Raw genomic sequence first — 12,429 nt, forward strand, 5'->3', positions numbered from 1 at the left:
GGCTGGAAGCTCCCCACCATGGCTTTAGGATATAGATGCCCCCAGATAGACAATAAGCAGTCATCTCTCTGCAGGATAAATTCTCCAGTCTTGGGACACAAACAAGTGTGTGTAAATTTGTGCCGGCGCTAGATTTCCAATGCTGAATTGAACTCAAATGCCAGGATCCCATTGTATATAACCCCCTGTAAAATTCATTATGCAGAAACATCACTGCTGTTCCTGACTTGGCTGTAGAATGTGATCTGTTGACATGGCTTACAGACCCCGGGGATTTTACTCTAGTGAGCAGCTCTCAGTTGTTGGCTTTCTACCAGCATGAATCAAGCTGCACCTGAGCAGAACTTGTCCTCTTCCCACCCTCGCTGATTTCCTGCTGGAGTTCTCCCTGTCATTCAGCTTGATACAGTTTTCTTCCTTTATGGCTATCTGTCAAGATTCCCCTCTCAGGCATTCTATGCTCATCCAAGTGGAACATAGTCTTGAATCATATTCAGATGAAGAACTCCAGTGCTGCCATGCTCTATCAGTGCACTTGACAAGTGCTTTTGGATACAGTTGTGGTTCATACACTTTATGGTGTGACAATGCAACTGAGAGAGCTAAATCATGTCGATCACATTAAGGAGGCTATGGAAATAATATTTTCCACCTAGACATTGTGCATGCGCACATTCTGCATTGACTTGCATGCCTAACAAATGTGCGTAATTTTCAAATACACCTACTAGATATGGCAAGCAGAACTTTTCACAGGAAAACATTCCCCTGGATTTATCCAAGACCCACGGGAGCCTCTGAAATAACTTATGTAAAAATGAAGGCAGGGCTGGTTGATTATCCAGTTTTGAAGTGTATTATATTATTGTTCCAACAATCATTTCATTTTTTTATTATTCCAAGTTATGTTTACAGTAATAATGTTAAATACCATGTTACAGAAATAGGGTGGAGCATGCTAAATTAATCATTATGCCAGTTAAAGAAACTATGGTTTACTGAAATGAGGAAGAGTGCTGGTTTATGATACTCAAATTGTGCCTGCCCCTCTATGACATCCTCCTTTATCACAAACACACACATATACAGTGGAACCTTGGTTTTTGAGCATCTCAGAAGCCAAATGTTTCGATTTTCAAATGCCAAAAACCCAGAAGTAATTGCTTCCATTTTCAAACACGCCTCGGAATTCGAATGGCTTCCGCTGCATGTTTTTCAATTTTCACCATTGAAATTGAAATTCTCCCTTTGTGCCTCAGCTGTCGAACGTTTCGGAAGTTGTACCGTCTTCCAGAATGGATTACATTTGACAACCAAGATACCACTGTATATCAAAGCTTTTCATTTTGTAGCCTTTTCTCATAGGGAAGTCTCTCCAGCCCATGATCATTTTAGTTGCCCTTTTCTGAACCTTCAGTAACAAGCATCATGCTTCCTAATGGTTGTTAGTATGGTGAACAAAGAGAAGGGAGGCATTTTACATCAATATGGTTCATAGAATTTCTGACAAAAACTGATTAATATGAGAAATTAAGTACTATTCTTAGTGTCAATTTATTAAACTATTCAGAGTTCAGGTCCCAACCTTGGAAAATTCTGGCTCTCACTGAACCAGTTTTTCCTCCATGCTTTCACTTAGCATGTATGTGCTGTGCTTATTACCTTTCTATATAATTTTAGAGCAATATGCTAAATATATATATTTGAATGGAAATTACTACATCCTCTGCTGAGACTTAATATAGATTGGTGAGACATTTGGTTAAAATGCAGAAGAAAACATTTCATGAATACACATAATAAAACCCATGAATACCCATAATAATAATCGTGGGGAGGGGGAAGAGTGGTCCAATTCAGATCTAGCAATCCGACACAAGTACCGCAGGAGCATGGAAGTGCCATAGGGCTTGCAGCCTAGCATCATTCATGGGGAGACACTAGCCGTCTTAACTGAGATATGAATAAACCTTTCGTCCACACATGTAAGGCATTTCACTTCTTCCACTGGCAACAATCAACGCAGGAAGTCTCTAAGTATAGTTCCCCATCACATCCTGTCTGGGAAAATAGGGTGAGGAATTCAACACATTAAGGTGATCATTCCATCAGGGCAAGCATTTGAGCTTGCCAGATGGCATGATCCCCCCACTTGCTGTTCTGGGAGTACTCCTGATGAGGCACCTAACCATAAGCCTGCATTTTTATCAAAGCTTCTATATATTTCAATCAAGGCTTGTATTTAAAAATGAGCTTAAAAAAAAAGGATTTTCAAATGTTTCATGCCAGGCAAAAGACCAGCTGCCTAAAAGAACCTTGGCAAGATGTTTTTCCTCCTAAGACAAGAAGGGCCCCATTGATTTATAGTAGAAAAACAATTCTCAAAGTCATAAAAAGGGAGAATTACATATGCTGCCCCAAGGCTGAGAAAACACCATTAGGAATGGGGAAGATAATACCAATGTGCCTCCCAGTAAAATGAGCCAGATCTTCTTTCTAAGGTTAAAAGGCCAGGAGCAATGGGGAGAAACATTTAGCTGGAAAGAGAACATTTTTGGGGGAAGTCTTTTTCTAAAGCTGTTTCTTAAACTAAGAGAGTTAAAAAAGGTTAAAATGTGTTAAATGTTGGAAAGGCAACTGGCTTGGCAGAAGAAGCAGCTTCTTCCTATTTTATTTTTAGGCTGGAGAGGAGGGGGAAAGGGGGAGGTGCAAACTGAAGAGGCTTCTTTTAAAAGCTGTGTTTTATTGAGTTCCTTCCTTTTCACTTTGAGAAGCTTTATTCTTTTAAGAGGCTACCTATGATAAATGTATGAAATATATTAGCTTAAATATATTGGCTTAAATGTAATTATGCAAAGGATTTAAGGAATGCTAGATTCTTATTTCATATGGTTGTAAGAGTTGTATTTATCCTGAAATTAAGTCAGCCACCAGCCCCCCCCCCCCTGCCAGACAGAAGACGCCATCCGGGCAGTCTTGATATATAGTTGTCAGGCATTTTGTTTAGAAACATTAAATGAAGGAAATCTTTCAATGTTGATGTGAAACTCAAGATCCTTGACATCTGTTGAACATAAAATGTAAGATTAAACCATTTGTTTTAGAAGGCAATAGGGCAAGAAGGGCAAGAGGTGAGCTGGTAATTAAGATTCCATGTAAGATATATTATTACTTATTTGTCATTTATATATAGCTCTTTGTCTCCCATATAAGGGCAAGGAAATGGGTGTATCTTTTGTGGGTGTATCTTTTGTGATTGGTTCTAGCAAACAGCCAATAGGAATTACAACCAGGCTGATTGGACAGAGGCAGCCACAGGAGGAGCAAAGGGGGCTGGATTAAGGGAATATAAGTGCTGGCCAGAATGGCAGGAGGGCAGGCCAGAGCTTGGTAACCACGTACCACTGAGCCTCTTATTTATTTGTCTGACAAATAAATTACTATTTTAATTTCTCTATTGCTGCGTTGAATATTTCATTCCAGCTAAGCGTTAACCACAAGCAGGGTGCTACATTTTATGGTGCCCTGTGACTCGGATAAGTGGTCTGCTGGAACGCAGCCCCTTCGCCCTACTGGGCAGGGTACAAGAGAGAGGACAACTGCTTACCCAAAGCGCGCACTGGTAATTTTTTCCAGGGGGAACGCAGAAGACTCGTCTGTCTGATACCCTGCTCACTGGCGGCGACGGACCGGGGGAAACAGGGAACCAACCAAGGGTAAGTGCACAAAGGGATTTTTGGCCCTCCAATTAATTGGGAGGAAGAGAAGTCTTGATCAAACTTCTGCGTCTCAGTAAGGGGAAACTGAGTACGCTAGGTGGTTGGGTACATCAGATGGTGATCTGGTGTAGGGAAAGGGAAGGATTGGGAGGTAGAGTGTGGTGAAGTATCCAGCGCATTGTATGTGTGAGAAAGTACAGAGCAATCTGTAGCTGACCCGAGTGTGGAGTGGGCAGTACTTCGGTTCCTAGTAAGGCGACTTCACTAGGCAAGGAAACCCACGAAGCGCGTCTGTGAGTGACTGAGTGGATACTTCACAGGGCCATACAATGGGAGTTGGGGGTTCAAAGGGGGAAAATACACCTCTTGAGTGTATGTTAAATAAATTTAAGAAAGCCTTCTCAGGGGCATATGGAGTCAAAATGATGCCAGAGCGCTTGAGAACGTTATGTGAACTAGAATGGCCAAAACAAATTACTGGATTGCCATCCCAGGGAACCTTTGATATAAATTTAGTAAGCAAACTTTGGACTGATATCGCCAAAGAAACTGGAGGGTGCCCAGAACAATTTCCATATATAGATTCCTGGCTGAGCACATTAAATAAAAATCCTCCATGGATAAGGGAATGCAAAGTCAAACGATGCAAATTATTGGCTGTAAAAGCCGAAGCTAGGAAAGGAATCTTGCCAAATAAACTCAAACCCATTTTTGAGGGGCCAGAGGAAGAGGTGCTTTCACCTCCACCCTATGCTCCACATCGAAGGGAGCTTAATCCAAACACTCCACCAGTTGTAACCCCAAGGCAAGAAACTGGAATGAATAATGGGAGTGGAGTCACAGAGCTTGATTCCTTGATAGATTATGATAAATATCTCCAGGAGGCATTGGAGTTCTATAATAAAGCCCAAGCAGAAGTGGTTATTCCACCTGTGACTCCTAATAGACCTCCATCTACAGTCTCCTTTAGTGGAACAACTGATTGCCCACCCCAAACCCCTGTACATCCAAGTCCCAGAGAAATGTTACAGAAGTTACAGGGAGACCTTGCTCGGTCAGCAAGCAATACAGCCAGGCGTATAAAGCTGCTAAAAGAACGCCTTGCGACAGATACCATCCCCTATGATTTGAGGCCCCTAGAGCAAAGTGAAGAGAAAGATCACGTAGTAGCCCCTCTTAGAAGAGTATTTGATGCACTTGAGGAGCCTGCACTGGTTAATGGGCAACCCGGACCACGGCCACCTCGAACTTCGACCCTGCAATATATTCCATTCACAACTACAGATCTGATGAATTGGAAAACACACACCCCATCTTTTGCAGAAAAACCTCAGGCTATGATGGACTTGGTGACTTCAATAGTAAATACTCATAGCCCTACTTGGACAGATTGTCGCCAGCTCCTAAATACTCTGTTCACCACTGAGGAAAGGAGAGACATAATTGAAAAGGCACAGATATATTTGCGTGAGCAGGCCAGAGCGGGAAATATTTATAATATTGACCGTCATCTCCAAGATAACTTTCCCTTGGAAGATCCTAATTGGGATCCAAACAATGCAATTCACCTGGCCAGACTTACCACCTACCGCCAGACACTTGTGCAAGGTATCCGCAGGGCATGCCAGAAGCCCACTAATATGTCTAAAGTTTCAGAAGTAGAACAAAAACCAAATGAGAGTCCGGGAGACTTTTTAGAGAGGCTGCAAGAAGCCTATCGTATATGGACTCCTTTTGACCCTGAAGCCCCTGAAAACAGCAGAATGATTACTGCTACATTTGTGGCCCAGTGCGCTTCTGACATTCGTAAGAAAATTCAGAAATCAGAAGGATGGGAAGGGATGCTGATGAGCCAAATTATGGCCATTGCACGCCGAGTTTATCGGAATAGGGATGAGGCTGAGAAACAAGAGAAGAAGAAGTGGCAGAAGGAAAAGATGGTAATGCTAGCCACAGCAGTGAAGCAAGACCACCGCCCCTTAAATGGAGGGCGAGGGCGAGGAAGGAATCCACCACTGGGAAGGAATCAATGTGCAAATTGCAAGAAGGAGGGTCATTGGAAGCGGGAGTGTCCTGAACCCCTGAGGTTGGAAGAAGTGCGCCCAGGCCCAGGCCCAGGCCCAGGCTCCGGCCCAAGAAACCAGGGACGGGGACGGGGAATGATCCGAGATGGAAGATATCAGAGACCAGGACAGGGACGGAGTAGAGACAATTTCATTGGACTGGCAGAAGAGGATTTTACCCAAGACTAGGAACGACCGGACTCCATAAAGTTAGGCTTCCAGGAGCCCACGGTCACGATTCAATTAGGGAGCCATTTAATAGATTTTATGATTGATACTGGGGCTGAATACTCGGTACTCCCAGAACTATTGCAGAAAAAGGCATCTAAAAGTGTAGTCATTAAAAGTGCTACTGGACAGTCAGCCAAGAGGTCTTTCCTCCAACCTTTGGAATGCCAGATTGGGGGACATCGTTTAACCCATCAGTTTTTGTATATACCTGAGTGTCCAATACCTCTCTTAGGTAGAGATATGCTGTCCAAATTGCAGGCCCAAATCACTTTCACTCCTCGAGGTCCAGAAATGAAACTGCCATCAAAAGCAGCAGGAATAATTACCCTCTCAGTACCTAAGGAACAATCATGGCGCCTAATGTCAGCCTTGCAAGTCCAACCCACATTGGATACAGAATTAAACAAGCTCCTCCGAACTCTACAGGTGCCACCAGGAGTATGGGCTGAAAATAGCCCACCAGGAATGGCTAAGAATATAGCTCCAATTGTAGTAACCCTAAAACCTATGGCTACCCCTGTATCTGTAAAGCAATATCCCTTACCCCGGCGAGCAGCGGAGGGCATCCAGAAACATTTGGACCGCCTATTAAAATATGGTCTGCTTAAGCCTTGCCAATCAGAATGGAACACACCCCTTTTGCCTGTTCGAAAACCTGGGACAGATGAATATAGGCCAGTGCAGGACTTGAGGCTCGTAAACCAGGCTATCGAGACCTTGCACCCAAATGTACCAAACCCATATACCTTGCTGAGTTTGATCCCACCAGAAGCAACATTTTTTACTGTATTGGACTTGAAAGATGCATTCTTCTGTTGCCGGCTGGCACCACAGAGCCAACCTATATTTGCCTTCCAGTGGGAAGACCCTTTGACAGGAACAAAAGGCCAGCTAACCTGGACAAGATTGCCCCAAGGATTCAAAAATTCCCCAACTTTATTTGGCACTGCCTTGGCGAGGGATCTAACAAGTTACCCCTCAATACCGGGAGAAAAGGTGGTTCTGCAATATGTGGATGATCTTATACTAGCTGCAAAGGATTTTGATACCTGTAAAGAAGGGACAGAGGAACTGCTCCACTTGCTCTGGGAAGCTGGCTACCGAGTTTCCCAGAAAAAGGCACAGTTATGTTTAGAAAAGGTCAAATATTTGGGCTTTGACATCTCACACCAACAACGAGCATTGAGACCAGAGAGGAAAGAAGCTATTTGCCTTATCAAGGAACCTACCACAAGAAAACAACTTAGGGGATTCCTGGGAACAGCAGGGTTTTGTAGACTATGGATACCTGATTTCAGCAGTCTGGCCAAGCCCTTACATGAAAGCACTCGAGGTGCAGAAAAGGACCCATTCGTATGGGGACCTGAGCAGAAACAAGCCTTTTTAGTTATCAAACAGCGACTTATGGAGGCACCAGCCCTTGGATTGCCTAATTCGGAAAAACCCTTTCAGCTGTATGTACATGAACAGAATGGGATTGCAGCGGCAGTCCTGACCCAGAGATTAGGAAGTTGGAACCGTCCAGTAGCTTATTTGTCTAAACAATTGGACTCAGTAGCAAAAGGATGGCCTCCATGCCTAAGGGCAGTAGCGGCCACTGCAAGCCTTGTCAAAGAAGCTGATAAATTTACCTTTGGCCAGACGATGTATGTGAATGTACCTCATGCTGTTCTGACACTCATGGAATATAAGGGTAGTTATTGGCTAACGAACCCAAGGATGGCTAGATACCAAGGCCTATTGTGTGAAAATCCCAGGATTCATCTACGAGTAGTGAATATGCTCAATCCAGCGACTTTGCTGCCCCTACCAGAGGTAGATGATGAGGAATCACATGATTGTCTCCAAATAATGGATGAAGTTTATTCCAGTAGACCTGATCTGAAAGATGAACCATTAAAAAATCCAGATGTTGTATATTATACTGATGGTAGCAGTTACCTGCATGAAGGTGCCAGACGAGCAGGATATGCTGTGGTCACCAATGAGGAAGTTGTGGAAGCTGAAGCTTTGCCTGCTGGCACCTCAGCACAAAAGGCTGAACTTATAGGTTTAACTAGAGCTCTGCAATTGGCAGCCGGATGTAAGGCAAACATCTATACTGATTCAAAATATGCCTTCTTAACCCTGCATGCACATGGAGCTCTATGGAAAGAAAGAGGTCTAATCGGAGCCCACGGGAAGGCTTTGAAATATGGACCTGAAGTAGAAATCCTGTTAGAAGCAGTATGGGCTCCAGAACAGATTGCTGTAATGCACTGCAAAGGTCATGGACGAGGAAGGGATCCAATAACCAGAGGAAATCATGCTGCTGACAAAGCAGCCCGAGAGGCAGCCCAAAAGCCTGTGGGAGGATTTATAGCAGCCCTCATACCAGAGGTAGTTCCAGAAGAAGTTAAACCTCACTATACCCCAGAAGAGAGGAAGTGGGCTGAACAGGAAGGAGCGGTTGTGAGGGACGGTTGGATGATCCTGCCGGACAATAGGATTTATGTACCTCATCATCTAGCAGGCACAATTGTAAGAAATTATCATGAATCTACTCACCTTGGCGGTACTGCAACTAGAGAGAGTCTCAGTCGGAAGTTGTATATTATTAATCTATCACAATTAGCAACTTGCATTTCACAGAAATGTGTTCTTTGTGCTAAAAACAATCCCAGGCAGGGACCGGTACAACCTCCTGGAATTCAGCATGTGGGATACGTCCCCATGGAAAGCCTAATTGTGGACTTCACAGAGCTGGTCCCTTCTAAGGGATTCAAGTATCTCCTTGTGTTTGTAGATACTCTTACCGGATGGGTTGAAGCTTTTCCCACCCGAACTGAAAAGGCACGAGAGGTAACTAAAAGACTCCTCACTGAATTGATCCCAAGGTTTGGATTACCTAGATGCATTGGAAGTGATAATGGGCCAGCGTTCATTGATCAAGTAGTACAAGATGTATGTCGAGTCCTACAAGTAAAATGGAGACTGCATACAGCATATAGGCCTCAGAGTTCAGGGAAAACTGAAAGAATGAATCGGACTCTGAAAACCCAATTGGCAAAATTAACCCAGGAAACGGGATTGGGATGGGTAGATGTGTTACCCATAACACTGTTTCGTGTTCGGTGTGCACCCACAAAAAGACTTAAGTTGTCACCTTTTGAGCTCCTGTATGGGAGACCGCCCTCCTTTGTTCAGGATATTCCAGCTGACCTTAAACAAATAGGAGACCATGTGACACAGGAACAAGTGCAATCTCTCTCCCGTGTTTTTGTTTCTCTTAACAGGTGGGCCCTCGAGCGCACGCCGTGCAGCATTGCCGAGCCGATTCATCAGTTCCAGGCTGGCGATAGCGTATGGGTGAAAGAGTGGAAACGCGATCCACTTGCACCTAAGTGGCGTGGACCTTACACCGTCTTGCTCTCTACTCCAACAGCGGTGAAGGTAGCTGAGGTGACCCCCTGGATTCATCACTCTCGTTTGAAGAAGTCTGAAGGCAGTTGGACGTGCAAAGGTGACCCCTCTAATCCTTTAAAACTAACTCTCTCCAAAAACCCCTGTATCTAGCCCTACCGGGAACGGGCTAGGTCACGGGCAACATTTGACGACCGGCCTGCTGCAGCCACAACCTGGAAGCTGGCTGACCTGCGCACGCCTGAAGCTTGAGGAGCGTCTGAACCAGCGACTGTGAACGGAAAGATTCTCTAATACAATTGATTGACTGCCCCCCCCTTGTGGAACAATTATCAGAGATATTACTCATTGGGGATCCTCGGGATATATGTTTTGGTCTTGGTGGTTCCCCATTTCTGTCACTGGGGGAATTATATTGGGGCTAATAATTATTTGCTATCACAATAAGGTAATCTTTTGTGGAAGGAATGCATATACTAGACATCAACATGATTTTATTAATCCTGATCCCTTGGGAAGGGGAAGGGTCCTTGAATCTGACCAAATTGGCTAAATATGGATTCAGCCATGACCACAATATGTGGGTAGGTTTAGCTGAAATGGTAGCTAATGTTGCAAATAGGACCAATTGCCTTGTTTGCTCTCTTGGGCCAGATGATTCAGAGGGAGGTATGCCGTTATTACCGATACCATTAGATGCTATTGGTATGGTAAGCGAAATGCCACACCAAACTGAAATACAGAATTTCCCCGGATGGAACTCAACTAAACCATTACGAGTTATACCTGTACAAGGGGAATTCTGTGTACATAAATCATCAGATGCAGCTGATTCTCCCATGATAGGCTCTTCTCATTGTCACTATACTTGGGATTATAAGAAGAATAGTCATACCTGGGCACACGGTACTACCTATCGAACTCGGAATGCCTTGCCCTGTGCACCTCCTTTTATTCATGCATGGAAAGTGGTGTGGAACATAACTGTGACAGAAGAAGGCAATCTAACATACTGCACTGTGAACTCTCTACCCCTTTTGGTATTTCGCCTTCTGTATTCCCCGTACCAAAAACCTCAGACCCGATGGTTGTGGTGGATATGTGGAGAATGGGCATACAAGAAACTCCCTTCCAAATGGAGTGGGACTTGTTTCTTGGGTTGGGTATTACCACCAATGTGGATTATGCCCACTAGTTCGGCCAGGCGAACACGAAGGAATGCTGATATTTCTCATATAGCAGGAGGAAGTACCCAAAGTTGGAGCGGTACTGATGATTGGCCGCCAGAGCGCATTATAGCCTATTATGATCCTGCCTCCTGGAATCCTGGTGAGCTCATACAAGGGGCACGGGATCCTATTTATAATCTAAACAGAATAATTCGATTGCAAGCAGTAGTGGAACTTGTAACCAATGCAACGGCCCAGAGTTTGAGACTTATTGCACAACAGTTGGATGAAAGTAGAGCCGCCATTTTGCAGCTGAAAATGGGAATGGATTATGTACTTGCCAGGCAGGGAGGCCTATGTGGAGTCTTGAACTTGACAGGGAATGCCTGTTGCTTTAACATTTCTGATAATGGTGAGGCAATCCGTGTGTTGGCCACAAAGATGGAGAATATAGCACATGTCCCAGTACAAACATGGGAAGGATGGGATATGGGATGGCTCACCAATTGGTTACCTAATGTCACAGGACTCAAAGGGATACTATTGTCTTGCTTGTTTTTCTTGACAGTAGTAGTATTGGTTTTATGTATGATGCCATGTATCATTTCATGTTTTAGAAGTACAATTAGCAAGATGGTTTCAAATGAAACTCTACCTCATATCATGGCCCTATACAGAGCTTTACCTCAGGAATATGATGAAGGTCAAGCTATCAAGGACACTTGGGATGAAGGTCCTTGAGCTTGAAAGGGGGGAATGAGGCACCTAACCATAAGCCTGCATTTTTATCAAAGCTTCTATATATTTCAATCAAGGCTTGTATTTAAAAATGAGCTTAAAAAAAAAGGATTTTCAAATGTTTCATGCCAGGCAAAAGACCAGCTGCCTAAAAGAACCTTGGCAAGATGTTTTTCCTCCTAAGACAAGAAGGGCCCCATTGATTTATAGTAGAAAAACAATTCTCAAAGTCATAAAAAGGGAGAATTACATATGCTGCCCCAAGGCTGAGAAAACACCATTAGGAATGGGGAAGATAATACCAATGTGCCTCCCAGTAAAATGAGCCAGATCTTCTTTCTAAGGTTAAAAGGCCAGGAGCAATGGGGAGAAACATTTAGCTGGAAAGAGAACATTTTTGGGGGAAGTCTTTTTCTAAAGCTGTTTCTTAAACTAAGAGAGTTAAAAAAGGTTAAAATGTGTTAAATGTTGGAAAGGCAACTGGCTTGGCAGAAGAAGCAGCTTCTTCCTATTTTATTTTTAGGCTGGAGAGGAGGGGGAAAGGGGGAGGTGCAAACTGAAGAGGCTTCTTTTAAAAGCTGTGTTTTATTGAGTTCCTTCCTTTTCACTTTGAGAAGCTTTATTCTTTTAAGAGGCTACCTATGATAAATGTATGAAATATATTAGCTTAAATATATTGGCTTAAATGTAATTATGCAAAGGATTTAAGGAATGCTAGATTCTTATTTCATATGGTTGTAAGAGTTGTATTTATCCTGAAATTAAGTCAGCCACCAGCCCCCCCCCCTGCCAGACAGAAGACGCCATCCGGGCAGTCTTGATATATAGTTGTCAGGCATTTTGTTTAGAAACATTAAATGAAGGAAATCTTTCAATGTTGATGTGAAACTCAAGATCCTTGACATCTGTTGAACATAAAATGTAAGATTAAACCATTTGTTTTAGAAGGCAATAGGGCAAGAAGGGCAAGAGGTGAGCTGGTAATTAAGATTCCATGTAAGATATATTATTACTTATTTGTCATTTATATATAGCTCTTTGTCTCCCATATAAGGGCAAGGAAATGGGTGTATCTTTTGTGGGTGTATCTTTTGTGATTGGTTCTAG

This window comes from Podarcis erhardii, assembly GCF_964252035.2.
Source record: "Podarcis erhardii genome assembly, chromosome: 1".
In the NCBI taxonomy this organism is placed as follows: domain Eukaryota; kingdom Metazoa; phylum Chordata; class Lepidosauria; order Squamata; family Lacertidae; genus Podarcis; species Podarcis erhardii.